Genomic DNA, 8,209 nt, shown 5'->3' on the forward strand with positions numbered 1-8,209 from the left:
TTGCATGCTGAGCCCTGACCAACACATCACAGCAAATTCCTAAATGTATAGGCCGAAAAAGGTAGACACTTGGTCCTAAATCCTTGATCCAGCTTGACTTACTGCAGCTGGTCATAGCAAGAGTAGAAAATAAATTTGCAATATCTTCCTCTGTCCGATTTTAGATATCTGAGTGTTGTCACGTAGGAAAAAAAAATCAACCAATTCATTTGACCTATTTATACAGTAATTGCTGGCATAGTAATGAATGGTGGCATTTATGTTTTGAAGGTGTACACAGATTAACTGTACTCAACCAAACTTTCAGTCCCCATTGTTCCACAGATGAGTGACAAAGATATTTTGGGATGCAGACACAGCCGTGAGTAGAGTCTTATTCCTGTTCCCAGACTGTCGGTCTCCTCCGTCAGGGTGAGGCTAAATGCACACCCAGTAAACAGCACTTCATATTCCACCCAGCAGTCAACAACCCAATTCTCCAGCATCTGGTAAACTGCTCCCCCTCTCTCCCTTGTCTTTCTCCTAGTAACCTACACAGTTCTTCCTTCATCCCTAAGCCCATCCCAATCACCCAGTTCCTTTGCCTCCTCCACCTCTTCCATTTGCCCAACATCACCTAACTATACATTCCTTTCACTTGGGTCCCTCACTTTGCCACTGTTATGAGACGCACCCAACCATGTTTACTTCTGAGGATTGGATGGTCTAACTCTCTGGAGGTTGGACAGCTGCCATGGCCCGTTTAAGGGTTCAGGACTGTCCCAGTAATTGGCAATCATGTTTTGGCACCAAGAATTCAGTGCTTAAAGAGCATCTGAACAGAGCCTTAGTGCTCAATCGTAAACCTCAGTTCGAGAAGTTGTCTAGCATTCCGGATTGTGCTCTGTTCTCGTTCCCATTTAATTCCATGTCTCAATTCCAGACCCAGATACTCCAGCATTTGGGTCCTAACCATCCTTGTCAAGAACCTTTGTCACAGTAGGACTGAGTCAACATGGACCCAGTGCAGTATCAGAGTCTTTCGTCCACTGTGGCCATCCACAGCGTAAAGATTTCTAGATGGAGCCTGTAGATACATGACCTCCAGGTCACCTTGTGCCAACTATTGCAGGGAGGAAGCCAGAATCACTCGGGTGAGGCTATTGGTCGCTCTGCGGAGCCAGTACATCTTTCAACCCCAACGAGGTTCGATGGTGACCAGGAGGGTTCTTGCCACAGACCGTTGGCTCGAAATACCACTGCAAGAGCTGAGCCAGTCCATGTCTGCAACTGTCTTGGACGACTGTTCTCTAGGTTCTGGGCAGATCTAGCAACAGACGTTGGTCATGCAAATGTGGGTTGAGGATCATGTGGAGAACATTATTTCTACATCATTGACTCACCATTCATGCCCTTGATCCTCGGTCACCCTTGGCTGATCCAGCATAACCCTTCCGTGAACTGGAAGGAAGGGAGAATCATTCCTCGGTCCAGTCATTGTAAGAGGTTTTGTTTGCATCATGGGGGATCCCATCGCCAGACTCTCTGGAGCCCAACAACCAATGTGGGGACAGAATTCAGTGCAAAATAATATGAAGCCTTCTGGAGAACTAATCCTGCCCTCAGAGACAGACAGGTTGGTCCCGGTCAACGGGACTGTGTGAGTCTCAACCCTGGAATTAGAAAGAAGAAACCTCTAGTTCAGGTGAAGAACAGGAACGTGCTCAAGCAGTCGAGAACTCTTGCCGCTAAACCCAAGGGATTTAACCACCAGGTCCTGACTAAAGGTAGACCCTTGGAACCTGTTCCTGGGGGTGCAAGGGCCATCTGTAACACTTCGTTGCCTTTGTCTGAGGATACAGACGAGGATTTCAACTCTGATTCAGTCACCATTTCAACAAAGGAGTCTCACAAACCTAGGGAGGAGACTCGGAGGTCTGTTGAATCATGCCTGCCACCTCAGAAACCTCAGGAGTCGCTCTTGAAGGAATATTCTGAGGAACTTGCAACCCCTAGACCGGTCGATGTTCCTTTCATTTACAAGGGCTTGGAAGGGGTCTTCAGCAAGAGAAAGCCCTCGACTCTTCCTCCACACTGGCCCTACGACTGTGCTTTAGACCTACTGCCTAGTACTTGTCCTCCACGTGGTCTCAGACCCAGAGAGAATGGAAGAATATATAAAGGAGGCTCTTGCCATCAGTTTCATTTGGCCCTCCACCTGACCAGCTGGAACAGGCTTCTTCCATGTACAAAAAAAAAGATGGGAGCCTACAGCCATGCATTGATTATAGGGGGTAAAACTGCATAATAGCCAAGAATCATTAACCCCCTTCCCCTGATGAATATGGCCTTTGAGATTCACCAAGGGGCAAGAGTATTTACGAAGCTAGACCTACAGAGTGCATACAATCTGTTCTGCTTAGAAGAGAGTGATGAGTGGGAAGCTGCATTCAATACACTGATGTGGTGCTATGAATACCTGGTTATGTACTTCAGTCTTGTGAACACTTCAGTAGTTTCTCAGGCCTTTATAAACACCGTGCTCTGGGAAACTCTCCATCTACTTAGATCATAACTCAGGGTGATAAGCTGAAAGAAACATTTCAGGATTGGTAGATAATGACTGTATCCAACAAGAGAGTGTAACAAGCTATCCACATTCAATGTGGTTCTAATTGTATAGTCCTCTGAAGTTAATAACCTGGATTGTTATAGATCAACAATGTAAACTAAATCAAACATTTAAATTTCCTTTCACAGCAGCAGGCCAAATTTTTGAAATGTTTAGCATCTCTGGTAATTATCAGATTCATATCAGATCAGATTTATTATCATTGGCCTACATGACATGAAATTTGTTGTATTTGATTGATTGTGATACCCTGACCCATGCTGCCCAGCAACCCCCCATTTAACCCTAGCCTAATCACGGGACAATTTACAATGACCAATTAACCTACCAACCAGTATGTCTTTTTGACTGTGGGAGGAAACCAGAGCACATGGAGACAGCCAAAACAGTTGTGGGAAGAACGTACAGACTCCTTATAGGTTTTGCAGCAGCAGTAATATACAAAGACACAAAATTAATAGATTAATAAATAAATAAATAAATAGATCGATCGATAGTATAACAAAGTTATGTCCATGAGTTCATTCAGAGTTCTGCTGCCAGAGGGAAGAAATTGTTCCTGAATCATTGAGTGTGGGCTTTCAGACTCCTGTACCTTCTCCCCGATGGTTACAATGAGAAGAAGGCATGTCTGGATAGTAAGGATCCTTAGCCATGATATCACCTTCTTAAGGCACGGCCTCTTCAAGATCCTCTCGATGGTGGGGAGGCTTATGCCTGTGATCGAGCTGGTTGAGTGTAGAACCGTCTGCAATCCCATGCATTGGAGGCTGTGATACAACCAGCCAAAATTCTGTCAACCATACATCGATATGAGCTCTAATGAAACATCCACAGGTGTAAGTGAACAATCTTTAAATGGTTATCCTTTGTACTGGTATGCATCCAAATGAAAAATTTATGATTAAACAGCTACAAATTTTGGTTATATATTCCAATGACACTGGCCAACAACGATTTTGCTTCCTGAATACTTCTGGGTGTATCTTATGGATTTTGGGTTGGTGATCATAAAGTCACCATGATACTTCCCTATCATGCACCTATCAATTTTTTTTTTGAAATAGCCAATATTTGTTATTTCAATTTATAATTCAAGTCAATTAAAATATTGCTTACAATGTAAGCTGAGAGGTTTTCTATCTTGCCCGGGCACGCTTGTGCTTAGACAGGGTGAATGCTGCATGCCAGGACAGGTTTTGGAAAGGCTATAAATTTCCATGAAGGACTTCGATGTTTGAGACAGATGTTTCCCAGAATAACTGATGCCAAGATGAAGGAAGGCATTTTCATTGGTCCACAAATCAAACAGGTCATCAATGACAGGCAATTCGGAGAATTTCTAATGGGGCTGGAGAAAATCACATAGAAAGCATTCAAGGATGTTGTTGAAAATTTTCTTGGCAAATACAGAGCAAAAAGCTATGTGCGGCTGGTTAACAACATGCTTCAGGCATACAAAACCATGAAGTGCAACATGTCGCTGAAGATTCATTTCCTGCATTCCTATTTAGACTTCTTCCCTGAAAATCTTGCCAATGTAAGAGATGAACATGGTGAAAGGTTTCACCAGAACATTGCAGTCATGGAGAAACAGTATCAGGGTAACTGGAATCCAGCAGTGATGCCTGATTATTGCTGGACACTTAAACGAGAAACCTTAGACACTGAGTACAAAGAAAATCATCAATAAAACATTTTTCGCTTAGTTGAATTACTGCAAAGCGTCAGCACCATTATGCATTTAAATGCATTATATTCAATAAAAGTTAATTTTTCTTTCTCCAAATTTCTCCAGACCTCAAGGAACAGCAACTCTGACCTACAGTCCTATCCTATTCTCATCTTCCTCAAGTATCCCCAAAAATCTATTCAAGACTGCAATGAAGAAATTCTCCTGACTTTGTCTATTTGCATATTGCCTACAATATTGGAGCATAGGTGCTGGTGCTATATGGGGAGGCTCAATAAAAATAGTTTAATGAGAAGGAAAAAGTGTCATGTTTCTAAAGTTCCTTGTTCATTTGTAGCCTTGGGGTTCCCATGACATATTGCAGCCACATGTCCATATACTATAATTACTACCATATTCGAAGAATCCAACATCAATTTACAGTCAGCAAGTTCTAAGAGGCAGAAATGAGACAGAAATCAAATCATCATTTCTGGATATTGGGTGAGGGACAAATGACTGGCAGGACTCCAGGATGAATTATTTTTAACCTCACCTTAGTCATGTTCCAAAATTGCAGCCTGCAGCAGTTCAAGGTTTTATTTTGCAGTAATATACCAGTTTGCTTCCTTCCTTGTCATTATTAGGCTAAGTCCCGTCACAGTCCTATTGCAAGATGATCACAAAGTAGGCAACTTCGGCCGATGTTGGGAAGTCAGCCTACTGAAATTTCTGCAAGTGTAACTTTAATGAAGGGCTATGTAGAAGGGAAGAGTAAGATTGATCTTAGAGTAGGTTAAAAGGTCAGCATTACATTGCAGGCCAAAGGAATATTACTATGCTGTAATATTCTATATTCTATGTTCTATGCAAATTTATATCCTAATTTTTATATTTCAGCTAATGCAATTTGACACTTAAAGAACCGTAAGTTTTTAACTCTAGTTGGAAACATTTCTGGATAATTCATTGTCTGATCTTCCTCTCCAAAGGACATAAGCTGGCAAACAGCCTGGCTCAGAAATCATAGAATCTTAGATTTGTAGAATCAGGGAATGTTTATAGGACAGATGTTTTGTTTTTAACTGATCATATCGGTGCTTGCTTTCTTCCAGAGCAACTCACAAATTCTGTACCCTTCCTTATTGTCCACAGCCAACCTTTCCCTCAATGTCAGTGAAACAAAAGAGATGGTCATTGACTTCAGAAAGTGAGGGGAGTGCGGCTGTGCACATATCCCTGATTAATGAAGCTGAGGTCTGGGGGGGTTGAGAGTATCACATTCCTGGGAGTGAATATCACCAATAGGCTGTTCTGGTTTGTGTTCAAGAATCGATGCTGTGGCCAAAAATGCTCAGCAGTAGCTCGACTTCCTCAAGAGACTAAAGAAATTTGGTCTATTCTTTTGACCTCACCATTTTTTTTTTATTGATGCTCTACTGAAAGTATCCTCTCCGATGTATCAGGTTTTGGTATGGCAAGTGCTCTTCCTGTGACCACAAGAAACTATAAATTGTGGATACAGAAACCAATCTCCCTTCAATGGACTCCATCTACACTTTACATTGCCTCAGAGGGGTAGCCAACATATTAAGATCTCAACCACCCTGCACATTCTTTTCTCCTCCCTTCCACAGGGCAGTAGATGGAAAAGCCTGAAAGCATGTACCACCAGGCTCAAGGATAGCTTCATTCCTGCTGTGATAACATTATCCAGTATGATAAGATGGGCTCTTGGCCTCACAATCTACCTTGTTATGACCTTGCACTTTACTGTCTACTTGCAATGCAAAATTTTATTCTGCACTCTTGTATTGTTTAACCTTGCTCAACCTCAATGTCCTGTGTAATGAATTGATCTGTATGGGCAGCAGACAAGACAAATTTTTCACTGCACCTTGGTGCATTTGACAATAAACTAATTTACCAATTTACCCAGTCTTCCGTCATCATCTATTTATCCAATTCCCTCAGAAAGATCACTATTAATTCCATTCTCCTTAATCTGACATATCATCACTTCTTCATCTTTGGAAGAGAATAAACAGTCGACGTTTCAGGCCAAAGTGTTAGTTGCTTATTCCCTCCATAAATGCTTCCTGGCCTGCTGAGTTCCTTCAGCAATTTGCATGTGTTGCTCAAGGTCTCCAATAACAGCAGAATCTCCTGTGTTCCTTCATCCTTCCTGGGTTCAAAACCTAAACCCTTCCCAATAACAGTGTGGGAGCACCTTTACAAGAGAATCTGAAATGGTTCAAGATGATACCCTACCAACACCTTCTCAAGTGCACCAGGAATGACCAACAGGCTTACCAGTGATACCCACATCTCATAAATTAATTTTAAAAACAGGTCTTTCCATTTCCAATATTTCTTATAATTATATTCCATGTATATGGTACTTCCCCATCTCTTTCTGGACGTCCCAGTGCATCTTACCACCAAAGAAACTAGACTCTTGTCACTGATGCAATGGGATAAATGCAGCAAGGTAATTATGCACAAGTTCCCACAAATAGCAACCTGTTCATGTAAAATAGAACACACAGCACAGTACAGGCCTTTTGGCCCACGATATGATGCTGGCCCTCTAACCTACCCTAGGGTCAATCGAACCCTTCCCCCCTACATAACCCTCCATGTGCCTAAGAGTTTCTTAAATGTCCTTAATGTGTCTGCTTCTACCACTACCCATGGCAGTGATTTTCACACACCCACCTCTCCCTATCATAGTCATAGTCATAGTCATACTTTATTGATCCCTGGGGAAATTGGTTTTCGTTACAGTTGCACCATAAATAATAAATAGTAATAAAACCATAAATAGTTAAATAGCAATATGTAAATTATGCCAGGAAATAAGTCCAGGACCAGCCTATTGGCTCAGGGTGTCTGACCTTCCAAGGGAGGAGTTGTAAAGTTTGATGGCCACAGGCAGGAATGTCTTCCTATGATGCTCTGTGTTGCATCTCCGTGGAATGAGTCTCTTGCTGAATGTACTCCTGTGCCCACCCAGTACATTATGTAGTGGATGGGAGACATTGTCCCAGATGGCATGCAACTTAGACAGCATCCTCTTTTCAGCATCCTCTATGTCAAATACCTTACTTCTAATATCCTCTCTATACAGTACTTTCCTCCAGTCATCTTAAAATTATGCCCCCTTATCATCTCACCAAAATATTGAATGAAAGTTAGATATTGACCAGAGCATTTAAGTTATTTTATTGAGGTATTTAATACATATGCTGCATTGGATGTAAACGAACAATTATTTTGTTCTCCTTTGCACTGGTGTATTGAATGATAACAATCTCGAAAAACTGCCTGGCCCTTCCACAGGATTGTGTGGTGGGATAAATCTGCTCCAGAGGATAGGAGGACAGCACTGGCACAGTACTGGAACACCAGCCTGCATTTCTACGATTGCAGATGCTGGAACTTGGAGCAGTACAAAGGGGCGCTGGAGGAACTCAGCTGGTCTGTTACCACCTACAGAGGGAAATGATGTTCCCGGGTCCGCTGAACTCTTCCAGCCGGCCCTTCTGTGCTGCTACATTTTTTTTTTGCGGCAAAGATTGATAAACTTGAGATCCAGAGGTTACGCAAAAATAATTGCTTTACGCTGTTCCATTCCTGGAAATCAGTGGTAATTCCTGAAATGTTGCTAAACGCAAGGAAACTCTTCAGAATATGCACCGGGTTTAACAAATGCACAAAACGGGAGTCGGAGCTGATCTGAAGCGCAGACTTCCGGATTTCTTTCAACTGTTTGGTCTGGTGAGAAAGAGGAAGTTCAACTCGAGGCGGGGAACTGTTTGTTCCTCAATGTAGAAATTTATGCAGTCTCCTGGCAACATAACATTGTCATGACATCACAGGATGGGAGGGACGGGAGATATGTGTGTGTGTGTATGTATATATAT

This window comes from Mobula hypostoma, chromosome 26, assembly GCF_963921235.1.
Source record: "Mobula hypostoma chromosome 26, sMobHyp1.1, whole genome shotgun sequence".
Lineage (NCBI taxonomy): Eukaryota > Metazoa > Chordata > Chondrichthyes > Myliobatiformes > Myliobatidae > Mobula > Mobula hypostoma.